The following is a 16799-nucleotide window of genomic DNA, read 5'->3' as shown; positions in this document are numbered from 1 at the left end:
TTCCTATGGTACATTTGCTATAATTTCATAATTTAAATATTTTTCATTCAGTTTTCCTTTTTTGAAGGGCCAACTTTTGGGTGCCCCTTTCACAATCCCTGTGCCCTCGTTTTTCTTCTTATGTTCCATCAGGTTTAAATGCAATCATTGGCTATTAAACGATTAAACTTGATAGGTTTGTGAAACCACTATCACTGGGAGAATCTCAGAAAACAGTCTAGGTAGAACTTTCCACCACATTTCTTGTCCTACTCATTCCTGGTTCTACTTTCCACTTTCCTGGGCCCCTTTACCAGTCTCTTACTTCTCCTGCCTATTTCCTATTTCCATTCTTGCAATAGTATGTAGTGTTGGGAAAACAAACACATTGAAGCTCCCAATATCTTACAGCATTATCAACATCAAATCAAAATGAATACATGACTTCAATATAAAGAGAGATATTACAAGAAACTTTGAAGGACACAGAACATATTAACCAGCAGTTATAAGAGATGGAGCTATGTAAGTTGTAGAATGAATTTCAATGACATTAAATTAAATGGGTTTCAGATAAATAATTTCAAGATCAGAAGTAAAGCAGAAAGTTGAGGGAAAATTCATTGGCAGTTGCTCAGAAAAAGGTCTCATCTGAAATAAAGAACTTTATAAATTCTATAAGGAGTCATTCTATAATGGATTAAATGCTCAGTGGAAATAAGCTGATTTCCAATAAGATATTGAAAAACTATATAGTCTTATGAAAAATGTTCCATTCACTGCTTAGAGAAATGCAAATTAAAACACTCTTGAGCTGTCATTGTATACCTATTGTGTTGCTTAAAATGCTGAAAGGGAAAAGGGACAAATGGTGCAGGGGATGTCAAATAATGGAAAAAATAATTCACTATGGTGGAACTGTGAACCAATCCAACCATTCTGAAAGAGTAATCTGGAGTAATTTCCAAGGATTTATTAAACTACTTATATCCTTTGACTCAGCAGCAATACTGTCAGGTCTGTTTCCTAAGATGATTAGGGAAAAGGGGTAAAAAACTCTTGTGGAATCAAATAACTGAAAAGCATAGGGATGCCTGTCAAATGAGGAATGGTTGAACAAGTTGTGGTATATGAATAAGATGGGACACTCCTGTGCTATAATGGTGACCATGAAGATTTTAGAAAAACATGGATAAACTTGAACAAAATCATGAAGAGCAAAATGAGCAGAACCAAGATAATACTGTATACACTGAAACAATATTGTTTTAAGAAAAAATACAGTGACTATTGTTTTTGGCAATGCTTATACTTTTTTTTCATTAAAGCCTAACCTAAACAAATGTTCAATACTCTACTAAAACTTGTGATACCTTACAGTCTGGCTGTCAGGAAAATAAAGCAGCATCTTCTTGTTTAGAAGAGGTGGAGGTCAGACTGAGATGAAAAGTTGCTTTGCCCATAATTTCTATAAAGCCTAGAGCAGGGTCTTTCAATGGTCTTTCTGTCTCTGTAGTGTGTGATGGCCTGCTCACATATAAATTGATAAAGGATATGAAAACACATTAGAGATACAATAAAGAAGAAATGTGAAGGGGTGGCTAGGTGACAAAGTGGATAGAGTACCTCCCCTGACATCAGGAGTACCTGAGTTCAAATCCAGGCCCAGACACTTAATTACCTAGCTGTGTAGCCTTGGGCAAGCCACTTAACTCCATTGCCTTGCAAAACCTAAAAAAAAAGAACAAAAAAGCTAAATGGGAGTTTTCAATATTCTGTGTAGTTCAAATCTGGGTTTCTATTTTTTCTCCTAGCAAAAGGAAGGAGATAGTTTAGGTAGATATGACTATTTTCTTCCTTGAAAATGATTCCATTACTACTTCCTTCTAACCTCAGGAAAGTTCTTCTCAATTCAATGTAGTTCAAATTTAAAAACAGGAAGGGAACTGGAAGGAATAGAGAATGGCAATCTGACACTGTACTTAAAAGGTCAGTAAGCATTAAGTGACAATTGTCCATTGGCACCGCTGCTCTAAGGGCAGGGGACTGTAAAAAAGAGAAATGAATAAATAGCCTCCTCCCTTTCGGAACTCAAAGATTAATGGCAGGGATACAACCCAAACACTAAGTACAAAACACAGAATAAATCAGAGATAATAAAATACAAGAGAACTTCCTGAATGAGAGACTACAAAAGCTTCTTGAAGAAGGTGGGATTTTAAAGATGCCAGAGAAGGCAGAAAATCAAGCTACAAAATGATGATATCACAGACATTATTAATGTTGGAATTTTGGAAGTGTCACAAAAAGAACCAGAAAGAAGGACAATGCCATTACATCAGATGCAACATGAAGAGGGTTAAGTTACAAACATTCTGGAAAAATAGGAAAGGACTCTTAAAGGTCTTCCTCATCAATTCTGTGCTGTGACCCTAGGCAAGATTTTTTTCTTAGCCTGTCTATAAAATGATGACAATTGGGGCGGCTAGGTGGCACAGTGGATAAAGCACCAGCCCTGGAATCAGGAGTATCTGAGTTCAAATCTAGTCTTACACACTTAATAATTACCTAGCTGTGTGGTCTTGGGCAAGCCACTTAACCCCATTTGCCTTGCAAGAAAACCTTAAAAAAAATGATAACAATTGTATACATCTCATCCAATACAAAAAATAAATAATCAAGTGAGACTATCTATGCATAGCATGTACTCATTCATATCAACTTTGTAAACATGTAATGTGCTCATATTTAGACATATGAATACAGCTATGTAAAGTGAATGGAAATGGAAATGCATTTCATTATCTTTACAAAGAAAAGCCTATGTCTAATATTGGCAAGACCCCATGGGGTCTCAAAGAGTTGGATATGACTGAATGACTAAGCAACAACAAAGACATTTAGATATAGAATTTAATTCTGTAATACCTTATCACACACACTCATCGTCAATAAACACTAACTTCATATCCACATTATAAACATATAGCTAAATCATCAGATTTTGGTCATCTATTGTATATATATGCGACACTTCCATTTCTGTTTATCATATACATATTTATTCAATAATCATTTATTAAGCACATGCCTTGCTTCAAGCACTGCACTATGTAATCAGGATATAAAGAAACATGACTATCACCTGGCTATTGACACCAGAAGTTAAAGAGATCAAACTTATAAACCAAGTCAGATTTTTAAAATTCAATGACAAAACCTGCAGCTTCATAAAGCAAAACAATAGAACCTAGTAAATGAATAAAAGCCATGACCAAGTGGATTTAAATACACTGGATACAAATAAAATCACACTATTTTCACTCCTTTAATTTGCTTTTTGCTTTTTCCTTTTCAAGTTTTCCTTTTATTTTGATTCTTCTTTCACAATATGACTAATGTGAAAATATGTGTAACACAATTGTATAAATCCTATCAATTTGTCAGATTACTTACTCTCATAGTGGAAGGAAAGAATAGGAGAGAGAAAACTACAAAAATGAATGTTCAAAATTATCTATATAACACTGGATAAATACATTTTAAAAAAGAAAAAAACAAGTAAATTAAAAAATTACACAAAATATAGAGATATAACAAAAGGAATGGAAACTGTAGGGGGGGGTACAAGGAGAATTAAATATCATGCATTTTATCATGTCACCTACTGGAATTGTCAGATGTTTTCAGATAATCCGTAGATGATGATATAGCTTTACTTATGAAAATAAAAATCATTATTTTCATTTCTATACTACTCAGGTGAACATTAGCCTTGAAAAAAAATTCTTGACCCTATGACCATTTCTATCAGTACTTAATTGCCAATAGATGTCACAAAAATACAAAGTGTTTAAAAGATTTCTGTTCATGTCACATAAATTCAGGAGGAAAACACCTTCTACATTTTCACCTTTAGAATAATCTGTCTGGGACCTCATTGATGAGAGTACTGTATCTGGAACCAGAGGAGAATGGGTTCAGATAGATGTTTTTACTTAGCAAGGGCATGAACTTAGAAAGGTGCTTAACTTGTCTCCTAAGACTTATCACTGCAATGTAGCTTGCTTTTTTTTACTGCAGATTTCCAGTGGCAGAGAACAGGGTTTTAAAATTTTTTCATATCTTGTTTTGAGAACTAGATCAACGAAATAAACATTAGATTTGTGAAATACAACAAAGATGCCGAGTCCAACACCGTGGCAATGAGGGAGCATCATTTTAATGAACATGGGATCAGCAAAGTAAGCTTTCTCATTTTACAGATGAGGAAATTTAGGTCTAGAAAGGTTACTACCCCAAGTCACTTAGCTGACAAATGCTGGAAACATGCTCTGAATCTTGCTCTTCCAAGTCCAGACCTATTATTAATGTTCATGAATTTTATTCAACTGAATACAAGAGCCAAAGTTTCAAATACAAGAGTCATAAAATGAATGTTTATTGACCATCTTATATGTATCATGCACATGCCTAGGGAAAACCTAGAGTAATAGAGTTTCATGGCATTTAAAATGGAATGTCCAGTACAGCGTCCCCACATATTTCTGGGACAATGTGAGCCTGTACATTAGTAATTTCTATGGATGAATACACAATGAAACTGAAGCTCCTCAGACTCATCTCTGAAGATCTTTCATCTTGTCTCCCCCGCAAAAGGATCAATATCCAGAGGAGAAACCAGGACCCTCATTTGCTTTTCCGCTACACAGTTTGCTCCCAGATCAATGCTGCTAGGATCTCTCTTCAGGAGGGTCTCTGTATTAGGGTTGGCTAGATGGATGCTTCTGTAGTTAAGAAGGGTTAGAAGAGTAGCTAGGATCGCCTCCTCTGCCCTGTCTCTTTGTTCTGTACCTCGACCTAGCCCCTCATCCTGTCCCTCGACCTGTCCTTCAAACTGTCCCTCATCCTGTCCCTCGAGGCGTCCCTCAAAACTGTCCCTCGACCTGTCCCTCAAAACTGTCCCTTGACCTGTCCCTTCACCTTTCCCTCAAAACTGTCCCTCTACCTGTCCCTCAACCTGTCTCTAGACCTGTCCCTCAAAACTGTCCCTCAACCTGTCCCTCAAACTGTCCCTCGACCTGTCCCTCAAACTGTCCCTCAAACTGTCCCTCATCCTGTCCCTCATCCTGTCCCTCAAACTGTCCCTCAAAACTGTCCCTCGACCTGTCCCTCAAAACTGTCCCTCAACCTCTCCCTCAAAACTGTCCCTCGACCTGTCCCTAGACCTGTCCCTCAAACTGTCCCTTGACCTGTCCCTCAAACTATCCCTCAAAACTGTCCCTTGACCTGTCCCTCAAACTGTCCCTTGAACTGTCCTTCGACCTGTCCCTAAAACTGTCCCTAGACCTGTCCCTCAAACTGTCCCTAGACCTGTCCCTCAAACTGTCCCTCGACCTGTCCCTCAAACTGGCCCTCATCCTGTCCCTCATCCTGTCCCTCAAAACTGTCCCTCAAACTGTCCCTCGACCTGTCCCTCAAAACTTTCCCTTGACCTGTCCCTTGAACTTTCCCTCAAACTGTCCCTTGACCTGTCCCTCAAACTGTCCCTCAACCTGTCCCTCAAACTGTCCCTCATCCTGTCCCTCAAACTGTCCCTCGACCAAGCCCTCATCCTGTCCCTCAAAACTGTCCCTGAAAATGTCCCTCATCCTGTCCTTTGATCTGTCCTTTGACCTCTCCTTTGTCCTGTCCCAAATTCTTTCCTTTGTCTTCTTCCTCTTCCTCCTCCTCCTCCTCTTCTTCTTGTAATCTATTCCCTTGGTCCCTTTACCTAGAAAATGAAAAAGTAGATTATAAAAATAAACCACATCAAAGTCTTCAGATCAATTCTGATCCCTCTACAAAGTCTCCTCTCAATAGGGCCCAGTGAACTGGCAGTGGTTTCAAGTCATTACCTCCCTCTAAGCCAGGGCTACAATCTACCTTGAGCTCATTGGAAGGAGTGTGTTCTGAAGCTCTAAATTCTTGACCTATTTACTTTGAGATGCAATTCTGTTGAGAAGATTTTGGACGCCAAAACATTTCTGTGTGAATCTAGATGCATAAGAGTGGGTGAGGGCATGTATAGATATTTTCACACGTGTACATATGTACATGTGTGTGCAAACATGTGTCTACTATGCATGCACAAATGTTGGACATGCATAGATAGAGGTGCCACTAAATATGGCTGCATCTAGATCTATACATACCCACACATATGTTTTCATTGAACTATTTCTCATAGAATGGCATGTACATATTTTAAAAGCAAATTTATTTACTTGGCTCCCATAGGAACTCTTGCAATATCTTTCATTCATTTGTGTAAAAATTCCAGGATTTATCATCAGAATTATGAAATGGTAAGAAATCAAACTTTGTATAACTAGTCATTCCTCTCAGAGAGGAGGCAGCTAAAGTCAGGAAGACAGCTAGCTTCAGCCAGGGCCTGACTACAGGATTTGCCTAGGCAAGACACTTAACTGCCATTTACTTCAGCTTCCCCAACTGTCAAATGGGAGGCATAGAAGCACATATCTTCCAGGGAGAAAGATCAAAAGAGATAACTATAAAACTCTGAGACCAATGACTGGCACAGAGTAGTCATTGTTATAGTTGCTGCTAGTATGATCATTACATGCAAAATATCCTTCAATACTGCACAATATAGACTTTAGTATGAGTGAGTCACTGACAATCCAGGAGCTCCCAATAAAACTTTTCTTTGCACGTAATTGGAAAATTATTGAAAAATACATGTTGAGGGGGAGGCAGAGCCAAGATGGCGACAAGAAAGGATCGTGTCTTAGGCACTCTCTCAAAAAACTCATTAAGCTAAGGACTCTTAACTAAATTTTCAAGAGACAGAAGCCACAGAGGGAGACAGAGAGGCAGTTCTCCTACCAGGTAACCTGGAAAAGAGCAGAAAGGCCTGCCAGAGGGAAAGAACTTCAGCCTCCCGGAGGCAGCCCCAGGGTGCTGGGAGCCACAGCTCACAGCAGTGGGGGAGTCTCCTGAGCTACACCCTGGGGAGTACTGGGCACAAAGTGGGGGAAGAGCTGGGGGACCTCTGCCAGAGCGATCACATGGAGCCCAGCCCTCAGGGCAAACAGAGAGCAACATGGCCAGCAAAGCCAAGTTCCAGGAACAGAAGCAGGCTGAGCCAATAAGCAGGAGCCCCCATGGTATGAGCCCATTGAGCTGAGGGAGGGGAGTGAAGAGAGACTACCCAGCTCTGTCCTCTGTCCTTGGAACAGGACTCTGGGGCTCTGACCACATTCAGATTCTGATCGCAGTGTAGGCCTCCCCACAGAACAGCAGCCCCCCCCCCACCTCAGCCCCATGGCAGAAGGGGGCGCTTATGGTCATTCACAGACCAGGAGGACAGAGCCCCACACACTGACCCTTGTGGGAGTGTCCCAAAAGCTCAGGAAGCACCCAAAAACAGGCTCAGGCTGGGAAAATGAGCAAGCAGAGAAAAAAGAGGAACACCATTGAGAAATATTTTGCATATGAGCCCAAGAAGGATCAAAATACTCAGTCTGAAGATGAGGAAGCACAAGCTCCTGCATCTAAAGACTCCAAGAAAAACAGAAATTGGGCTCAGGCTATGACAGAGCTCAAAAAAGACTTTGAAAATCAAATGAGGGAGTTAGAAGAAAAACTGGAAAAGAAATGAGAGAGATGCAGGAAAAACATAAAAATGAAGTCAGCAGCCTAGTCAAGGAAATCCAAAAAATGCTGAAGAAAATAGCATGCTAAAAACCAGCTTAAGTCAAATGGATAAAAGAGTTCAAAATTTATTGAGGAAAAGAATGCTTTAAAAAGCAAAATTGGCCAGATGGAAAAAGAGATAAGAAAACTTTCTAAGGAAAACAAATCCTTCAGACAAAGAATACAATTCAGGGAGACTGAGGAATTTACCAGAAATCAGGAATCTATACTTCAAAACCAAAAAAAAAATGAAAAATTAGAAGAAAATGTGAAATATCTCATTGAAAAAACAACTGATATGGAAAACAGACTTCGGAAAGATAATTTAAAAATTATTGGAATACCTGAAAGTCATGATCAGGAAAAGAGCCTTGACCTCATTTTCAAAGAATTACTACAGGAAAATTGCCCTGATATTCTAGAAGCAGAGGGCAAATAGAAATGAAGAGAATCCACCAATCCCCCCTGAGAAAGAGATCCCAAAAAACCAACCCCTAGGAATATTATAGCGAAATTCCAGAACTCCCAAGTCAAAGAGAAAATATTGCAAGCAGCCAGAAAGACACAGTTCAAATATCGTGGAGCTGCAGTTAGGATCACACAGGACTTAGCAGCAACTACATTAGAAGCTCATAGGACTTGGAATATAATATACCAAAAGGCAAAAGACCTTAGAATTCAACCGAGAATCAACTACCCAGCAAGGCTGAATGTCCTCTTCCAGGGAAAAAGATGGACTTTCAATGAACCAGGGGAATTTAAAATGTTCCTTTTGGAATGGCCAGAGCTGAACAGAAGGTTTGATCTTCAGATACAGGACTCGGGTGAAGCATAGAGATAGGAGGAGAAGGGGAAAATATGAAGGACTTGAAGATGAACTGCATGTATTCCTACACAGAAAAATGACACTAATAACACTCATATGAACCCTCTCAGTTAATAGAGCAGGTAGAGGGAGCCTTTATAGTTGGAGCACAGGAGAAACCTGAATTTGAAGATAAAATATGGTGTAAAAATGGAGTCAATAGAAAAAAGGGAAATGTAATAGGAGAAAGAAAAAGGAGAGGGGGCAATAAGGCCAAGATATTTCATATAATAAGATTTTTCTTTATTACAATGAGGTATTGCAATGATATGGAAGGGGGGAAGGCAAGGGGGCATGAGGGAATCTTCGCTCTCATCAGAGGTGATTAGGAGAGGAAACAGTATATATACTCAATAGGCTATAGACATCTGGAGTAAGGAGGAGGGGGTGACAGGGGAAGTGGGGGAATGTGAGTGATGGAGGAGAGTATGGACCATGGGGGGAGAGTGGTCAGATATAACACATTTTCTTTTTTACTTCTTGCAAGGGTCTGGGATTGGATGGCCTGTCCAGGACAATAGGGCCAGGTGGATGCTGGGCCTAAGGGATGGTATGAGGGTTCAGGGCCTCTTGGTCCCAGAGCCTGGGATCTGTCTGCTGCGCCACTCAACTACCCTACAGCAGAGTGAAAGGAGAGAGAAAATATAGTACATGGTAGTGGAGAAGTACTAAGGGATGGAGTTGCGATCAGCAATGGCAATGGTGGAAAAATATAGAAGTAACTTTTGCCATGAACTTATCATAAAGAATGTGATCCACCCGCATCAGAGTTGTTGGTGTTGGAACAAAGACTCAAGCACATTTATTATTATTATTATTATTATTATTATTATTATTATTATTATTATTATTATTATTATTATTATTATTTGGGGGTTGCAGGGCAGATGGGGCTGGGTGGAATGCCTAGAGTCACATAGCATTGTGATCGTTGGATGTCTGAGACCAGATTTGGAGCTGGGTGCTCCTGGCTCAGGAGCCAATGCTCTGTCCACCACCCAGCCACCCCTACTATTACTACTATTTTATTTTATTTGGCATCTTTTTTTCTTTTTTTTTGGTTTTTGCAGGGCAGTGGGGCTCGGTGGCTTGCATTTCACATGGCTGGGTGATTGTTGGGTGTACGGGGCTGGATGTTGGCTCAGGTGCTCATGACTCCAGTGCTGGTGCTTCATGCATTGCGCCACCTGGCCATACCTACAATTATTATTATTATTATTATTATTATTATTATTATTATTATTATTATTATTATTATTGTTGTTGTTGTTGTTGTTGTTGTTGTTGTTGTTATTATTAATTATTATTAATTATTAATTATAATAATAATAATAATTTTAATTTTTTTCCTCTCCCCTTTACTTTATTGCTCAAGCAAGTCTATATTTATGGGGGGTATTTTGTTTACTCTTAAACAAGAATATTTTATTAATGTAAAAAATCATTATTTGTACAAAATTAGAATATTAAATAAAATAAATAAATAAATAATGAAAATTATCTCTACATATACTTGGAAAAACAAAGGAATGAACAAAGAAGTAAATACACAAAAAATAATGTAGTTCATCCCTAAAACAAGGGCAAAGCAACAGAACTGATATAACTCACTCCATTTGAACTGAAGGTAGATAGAGTTAATTTGGTTACAGCAATTCATGATTTGTTCCTAGAGAAAATAAGGTGGAAAAAATAATTTGAAGAAAGATGATTCACTGAAGAGTCATATACTGATGGGCTATAAAAATTGGTCCTCCTGTGGTGAGCTTTCAAAAGAAAATCCTCCTACCAGCAATCATTGGATGTCATCAGCTAGTCATCCTTTTCTCAGGTCATCATGTCTCTATTTACCTTCTCTTCCCCATTGGTCCCTTTCACATACTTCAATCTGACACTCTCCTTTCATCTCTAATACACCCGCTCTAGTTCCTTCAGCTTGTTCTATGGCCTTCCTTATTTCTCCCCTTCTACCCTTCTTCTAATGCTGACCAATCTCCATTTATTTCTACCAGAGAAAGCACAGTGATTTGTCCATTTCTGCTTTTCCAAAACTCACTTTTGGGCTTCAGCACAGCTCCTAGTTCAGTAATGCTGAGCCCTATGGTGGACCAGGGGTAATTCCAACCTAGTAAAGGGCACAAGCTCATCTTCCATCTTTCATTGTATGTACCTTTGAAACAAAGAGTAGAAAAGAATTAAGTTGAAGGAATTGGGAGAATAAAGACTCAGAAGCATCTAAAGTCTGATGTATGTCTCCTGTTCAAATGAGAGTGAAAGGCCTCAACAGCCCCTATGGTGACATTGCAAGACACATGAGTGTTCCTTTAGTCCAACCAATACCTGAAAACAATGTCCAATAATACAAACAAGTGCTTATCTCACCTTAGCTTAAAGTTTTCAAATGAGGAGGAGTCAATTCATCCTGAAGCAGTAGGAAGGGTATAATTTCTGAGACTTTTTTTTACTTCATATTCTTTGTTTTCAGGTTGCCCATTTTTATTGTTACTATTTTTTCCAATGGGTCCAAACTCTGCTAAACCTTCTTCCACATGCCAACCTAGCAAAGCACATTAAAATAATTATCACATGTTCTTCTGGTTTCTCCATTCTAGATTCAAAATTGGTGGTGCATTCACTTAACTCTTAAATAGTACATCCTCATGGAATTATTATTTTGATTTCTCTCCTCCAGAGAGTCTTTAAATTCTCAATATTCTCTGTAAATATTCTTCAAAAAAACTTAACCCAATAATATACAAGGGACCTAAACAACAACAGGCAAAGAAAGATGTAAGGGAATAAGCATTTCTACAAGATCCTAAGTGGGGCGGCTAGGTGATGCAGTGGATTGAAAACTAGCCTTGGAGTCAGGAGTACCTGAGTTCAAATCCAGCCTGAGACACTTAATAAATATCTAGCTGTGTGGCCTTGGGCAAGCCACTTAACCCCATTGCCTTGCAAAAACTAAAAAAAAAAAAAAAAAAAGATCCTAAGTGACAGACTTGAGTTTTTTAACATTAGCATCTCTAAAATATGTGAAATTGGGACTTTCACTTTTTCAGTTTAGAAAACTGAGGAAAGCAGGGTTGAAGTCCCACAGTACCTGAAGTTGTACAAAGGCATTCTCCAAGGCTCTATCCACTGCTCTTCAGAATCCACAACTGCTAATTCTGGAAATTAAAGCAAGTTCCATAAAAACCATTCATTAATTTTGGGGGTTGTCATATCTATGCCTCTCATATGAACTAGCCCTGAAAACATTCTTCTTGGGTTTCTTCCCCACTCAGAGCTATTTTCTCTCAAGTGTCTAACTCTTTCTAACTCTCCCTACCAAAATTACCAACAAACCAATGGCTCTCCTACTTAGAGACCTAGTTCCTTCTCTCCCTCCAGCCCCCCACCTCATGGGTCAATGCTCTTTTAGGAAGTCTTGGTCTTAAATCCCACTCACTTCTCAGCATTGGGAAACTTGACATTGCGGAACAAGTCCATCTGATCTGATCAGGCACTGTGTGGGATAGATAAAGAAGCTGTGCCTTAGAGAAATTATGCAATTCCTCTTAGATCACATGAAATTCAGACCTAAATCTTTTGATTCAAAAGCTGTGATCTTACTGACTCAAACTTGGAATGTGACCAAACCCAATGCTACTAAATAGGAAACGAGCTATTTCAGTAGTCTCTGAGACTGAGCTAAGGGGAAAACAGGAAAAGTTGGGGTACAGGTAAGTGCAATGAAGTTAGTAGGTGGTAAGCCTAGGTAGAAGGGGTTTAGAAAAATAACCTATGTCCTCAACAAGACTTCAAAAAAGAAATCTTAAATAGCAGATAGGACTTTGTATTGCTGTAACTAGATAAGGCATTCCCAGTTAATCATCATAATATTGCTGTTACTATTTACAGTGTTCTCCTGGTTCTGCTCACTCCAATTTGTATCAGTTTAAGTCTCTCCAGGTTTTCCTGAAATAATCTTCTGCATGTCATTTCTAACAGCATAATATTCTATTGCATTCATGTACCACACTTTCTTCAGCCATTCCCCAACTGATGAGCATGAACTCCATTTCCTAATCTTAGCCCCCACTACAACAACAGCTAGAAATATTTTTATACAAATAGGTTCTTTTCTTTTTGTTTTAACATCTTTATTGGATACTGACTTAGTTGTGGTCATCTATCCTCTGTAATTCTGCAATTGCTTTTTATTCAGCTCTTCTACTCTCTTCACATCCACTTCTTTCAATACTCTTTCAATAAACCTCAGATAAAATCTTCCCACTTCTCCATTTTGATCTCAAAAAATAACACAATCATACCATGCTTTTTCTCTCAAATGGCATCCTCAGGACCACTGTCATCTCACTCCTGATCACCAAAGTACCCAATAAAGGACTGACATGTTCTCCCAGCATCTTAGGTGGAAAGGTTGACTCTTCATCTCAGTGAATCCTTGAGACTGAAAAACATAGCATATACAAAGTATGAATGATTCAGGCCTGATGCTGACTGAAGTGAGCAGAAACAGGACAACAGTGTGAATGATCAACTATGATAAACATAATTTTACTCAGTAATAGAGACATCTAAGTTAATTCTAAAATTTCTTTATGATGGAAAATGCCATTTATATCCAGAGCAAAATGGAGTCTGCACACAGATGTAAGCATACTATGTTCAAAATCTAAAACATGTTTAATGTTTGATGTTTTTTCTACTTCTTCTGGTGTTAACTTATTTGAAAATAGGTCTAGCATAAATGTGTAACTTATAGGATTTGCTAGAAAGGGCAAGTGAGAGGGCAGGAAGAGTGTGAAAAATGTGAGACTCAAAAATCTTACAAAAATTATTAAAATTTTTCTGCTCTAAATCATTATTTATTAGTGAAATGCAAATTAAGGCATCTCTGAGGTACCACCTTGCACAAGTCAGACTGGCCAATATGACAAGAAAGGACAATGTTGAATATTGGAAGGGATGTGGGAAATCTGGGACACTAATACATCATTGGTGGAGATGTGAACTCATCCAACCTTTCTGGAGAGCAATTTGGAATTACACAGAAAGGGCAATAAAAATGTGCATACCCCTTTATCCAGCAATACCACTTCTATACCCTGAAGAGGTCATGAAAAAGTGTAAACTCATCACTTGTACAAAAATATTCATCCAGCCCTGTTTGTGGTTGCAAAGAATTGGAAATCAAGGGAATGTCCATCAATTGGGAAATGGCTGAACAAATTGTGGTATATGTATGCTATGGAGCACTCTTGTTCTATAGGAAATCAGTAGGGAGGCAAATTCAGAGAAGCCTGAGGATTTGAATGAAATGATGCTGAGAGAGATGAGCAGAACCAGAACAACCTTATATGCCATAACGGCAACATAGGGGTGATGATCAAGCTTAATGGACTCGCTCATTCCATCAGTGCAACAATCAGGGACAATTTTAGGGTATCTGTGAAGGAGAATGGAGAATACCATCTTTGTCCAAAGAAATAATTGTGGAGTTTAAACAAAGATTAAAGACAATTACCTTGAATTTTTAAAAAAAGATTTATGTTATTATGTAATTTTACTATCTCTTATATTTTATTTTTTCTATAGGATATGATTTCTCTATCAACACATTAAATTTTGATCACTGTCTAGGATAGAAAGAATGTAAAGACTATCAGACTACCTTCTGTGGGGGTGGGGGTGGGAAGCAAAAATGTTAAAATTGCAAAATTCAATAAAAATAAAAATTAACAATTAAAATTTTTCTCGGATTGTAATTGGAAAAATTCTGCAAAGATAAATGTTAAAAATTATCTCTACAAATAACTGGAAAACAAACTAATGAATGAATATAAGAAAACAAAAAAATAAATGTGGAAATAAATGTAGCCCATCCCTAAAACAGGGGTCTAAACTACATTGGAACTTAAGCTAGGCAGAAAAAATTTGGCTAAGGCAGTTCATAGTTTGTGTGTAAAGAATATAAGGAGTGAAAACTAACTGGAACAAAGAGGGTGCACTGAAGAGTCTTGTGCTATTGGGACAAAACTTAGTTTCCTCCATTGTTGAGCCTTGAAAAGAAAATCCTCCTTCCAGCAATTCATTGATTATGTGATCCACTGGTCCTTTGGGTCTCAGATCTGTGTCTCTTTCATCTCTAATACACCTACCCTGGTTCCTTCAACTCATTCTACTGCATTCCTTATTTCTCCCCTTCTGCCTTCTACTGCTGAACAATTTTTTTGTAATCTCCCCATTTCTGATTTGCCAAAACTCACTTTTGGGCCTCAGCACAATTCCCAACTCATTATTCAACCAAAATGGTGGACTGATGGGCATTCCAGGCTAGTGAAGGGGAAAAGCTCCACCTCCATCTTTCATTCTATGTACCCTTGAAACAAAATACCATGTGTGGAGAGGTAAATGGCCAAAGGTGCACAACCTGTGTGCTTAATGCACATCTGTGAAGGGGCAGACACATGAGAAACTACTGTGACTAAATCACACTTGGATTGTTAACTCACCCCTCTTAGATTCCAGAGCTGTGCCTGTATTCTGGTGATGTCATCACACCCTTCTCCCTAGGCCTGCTCCCCACTGGTCCATAACAGTGTTTGGTCCTTCCAGGTTGGTGGTCCAAGCAGGAAATGGGGCAAGTGCTGCATAATGCCCACCAGGCATATGAATCTAGCTGTCATACCCATGAGGCACTGCCTCCCACTGACCCAGAATGGCCACTGCCCAAATTCCTTCCACTTTTCCCATGGGACTGCCAAGTACAGGTCCCCTTGACATGAAATGGTTGGACTCTTCCCTGTCTCCCACTTCTGACTTTGGCTTCAGTCCCTTGGTTCAGCTGCTCTTTCACCTTTTCTGATACAGTTCTTCTACAAAAACAAAAGAAACCTAGGAAAATGACCCAGGGATAAAAGGACCCCTAAGGCTTTAAGCCATAAGGCAGCTTGTCTTGACTGGAATGGGTTCTACTTCCCTTACAGAAGGGGGTGGGGGTTTCCCTTTGACCCAGGGGAATGAGAATAGAAGATCCCAGGATCTCTAGGTGGAATTTCTGGTGTTTTATGACTAGGTGATGGGGAATAAATACAGGTCTCCAGGTTGGGGATCCACCCAATGGTGGGAATTCATGGATTCTTCACACATCCTCAAAGAGAGTTTGAATCCTTTTGTTGTTTCAGAATCTCTACCTATCTTCTTCAAGATTGGTATAGCTGTGGAGAGAGACAAGGAAGGAGGCCATACCTTCCTGACACTGGCCCAGAAAGGCTAGCTCCCATTGTGTTCTCTCATTTATTCAGTCAATTAAACTCACAGAATCTGAGCACTGACTTGGGATTGTAGGAGGTCTTTATGGTTTGGGAAGAGCTCTCCTGAGATCGTAACAAGGCTAACAAGATGCCAGTATCACTGGACTGCTGGCAGACTAACGGAAAATTGCTCCTCAGTCCTGAATTCTTATATTACAGGGAACTCTTGGAATTCACTGTACCAGATGTAGAGCACTTGCAATCCCTTTTATATTTCCTGATCTTCCTAGACCTTCTGATATGTCTGCAAATTTTTCTGCTGAAGGGATGAAGCTAATATTCCTGAATGTTTTGAACCACACGAGCACAACATCCTGGTCATGAGTTTCCATCCATGGGTACTTTCTTGGAACTCTTCCTCCAGGTTTTGTATCCACAGATGTAGAAGTTGTACACACCACCTGTGTGAGTTTTTTATAAGTAGAGGTTCCTGTCTGGGATCAGTCCCAAGAGAGGAAGCCATAATTGAATAAGGGTCCCATGCTCATCAGAATAGACCTTGAAATCTCTCATCTCCTCACTAAGGATCAATATCCAGAGGAGAAAATAGGACCCTCATTTTTTTCCAGTATACAGTTTTCTCCCAGTTCAATGCTACTAGTATCTCTCTTGAATAGGGTCTCACTTAGGGTTGACTAATTGGCTTCTTCTGTAGGGAAAAAGGGTCAGCAGAGTAGCCAGGATCTCCTCTTCTGCCGTGTCTCATGCTGTCTTCCTTTTCTTCGTCTTCTTCATTGTGGACTATTGCCTTGGTCTCTTTACCTTAAATTGAAGAAAATAGATTGTAAAAATAAATCATTGTTTTGTCTTCAGATCAGTTCTCGTCCCTCTACCAAGCCTTCTCCCCTTTGGCTCTTCCTGAACTGGAAGTGGTTCCAAGGAACAACCTCACTCAAACCCAGAACTACAATCTACCTTAAATTTATAGGCAGGAT

At 39.1% G+C, this 16799-nt stretch overlaps 1 long non-coding RNA gene across 27 annotated transcripts in view; it reads right to left on the bottom strand.

Annotated features, from left to right (window-relative positions):
* Positions 1–4404: 4404 nt before the first annotated feature.
* The window catches only part of LOC141496710 (uncharacterized), a 104990-nt gene continuing 92595 nt past the window's right edge, over positions 4405–16799 (bottom strand). For 22 of the 27 annotated variants that reach the window (XR_012471090.1, XR_012471089.1, XR_012471101.1 and 19 more), the window contains 6 exons: positions 15064–16626; positions 12859–12998; positions 11646–11712; positions 10925–11099; positions 10599–10712; positions 4405–5752 (listed from right to left, as the gene is read on the bottom strand). This is a non-coding gene — a long non-coding RNA (uncharacterized LOC141496710). The remainder of the gene's footprint in view (positions 5753–10598; positions 10713–10924; positions 11100–11645; positions 11713–12858; positions 12999–15063; positions 16627–16799) is intronic. The other 5 variants (XR_012471100.1, XR_012471113.1, XR_012471106.1 and 2 more) reach the window with 4 other exon arrangements.

Source organism: Macrotis lagotis, chromosome 8 (genome assembly GCF_037893015.1).
Source record: "Macrotis lagotis isolate mMagLag1 chromosome 8, bilby.v1.9.chrom.fasta, whole genome shotgun sequence".
In the NCBI taxonomy this organism is placed as follows: Eukaryota; Metazoa; Chordata; class Mammalia; order Peramelemorphia; family Peramelidae; genus Macrotis; species Macrotis lagotis.
The sequence above is the reverse complement of the archived record's forward strand: the minus strand, read 5'-3'. Positions and strand labels throughout refer to the sequence as shown.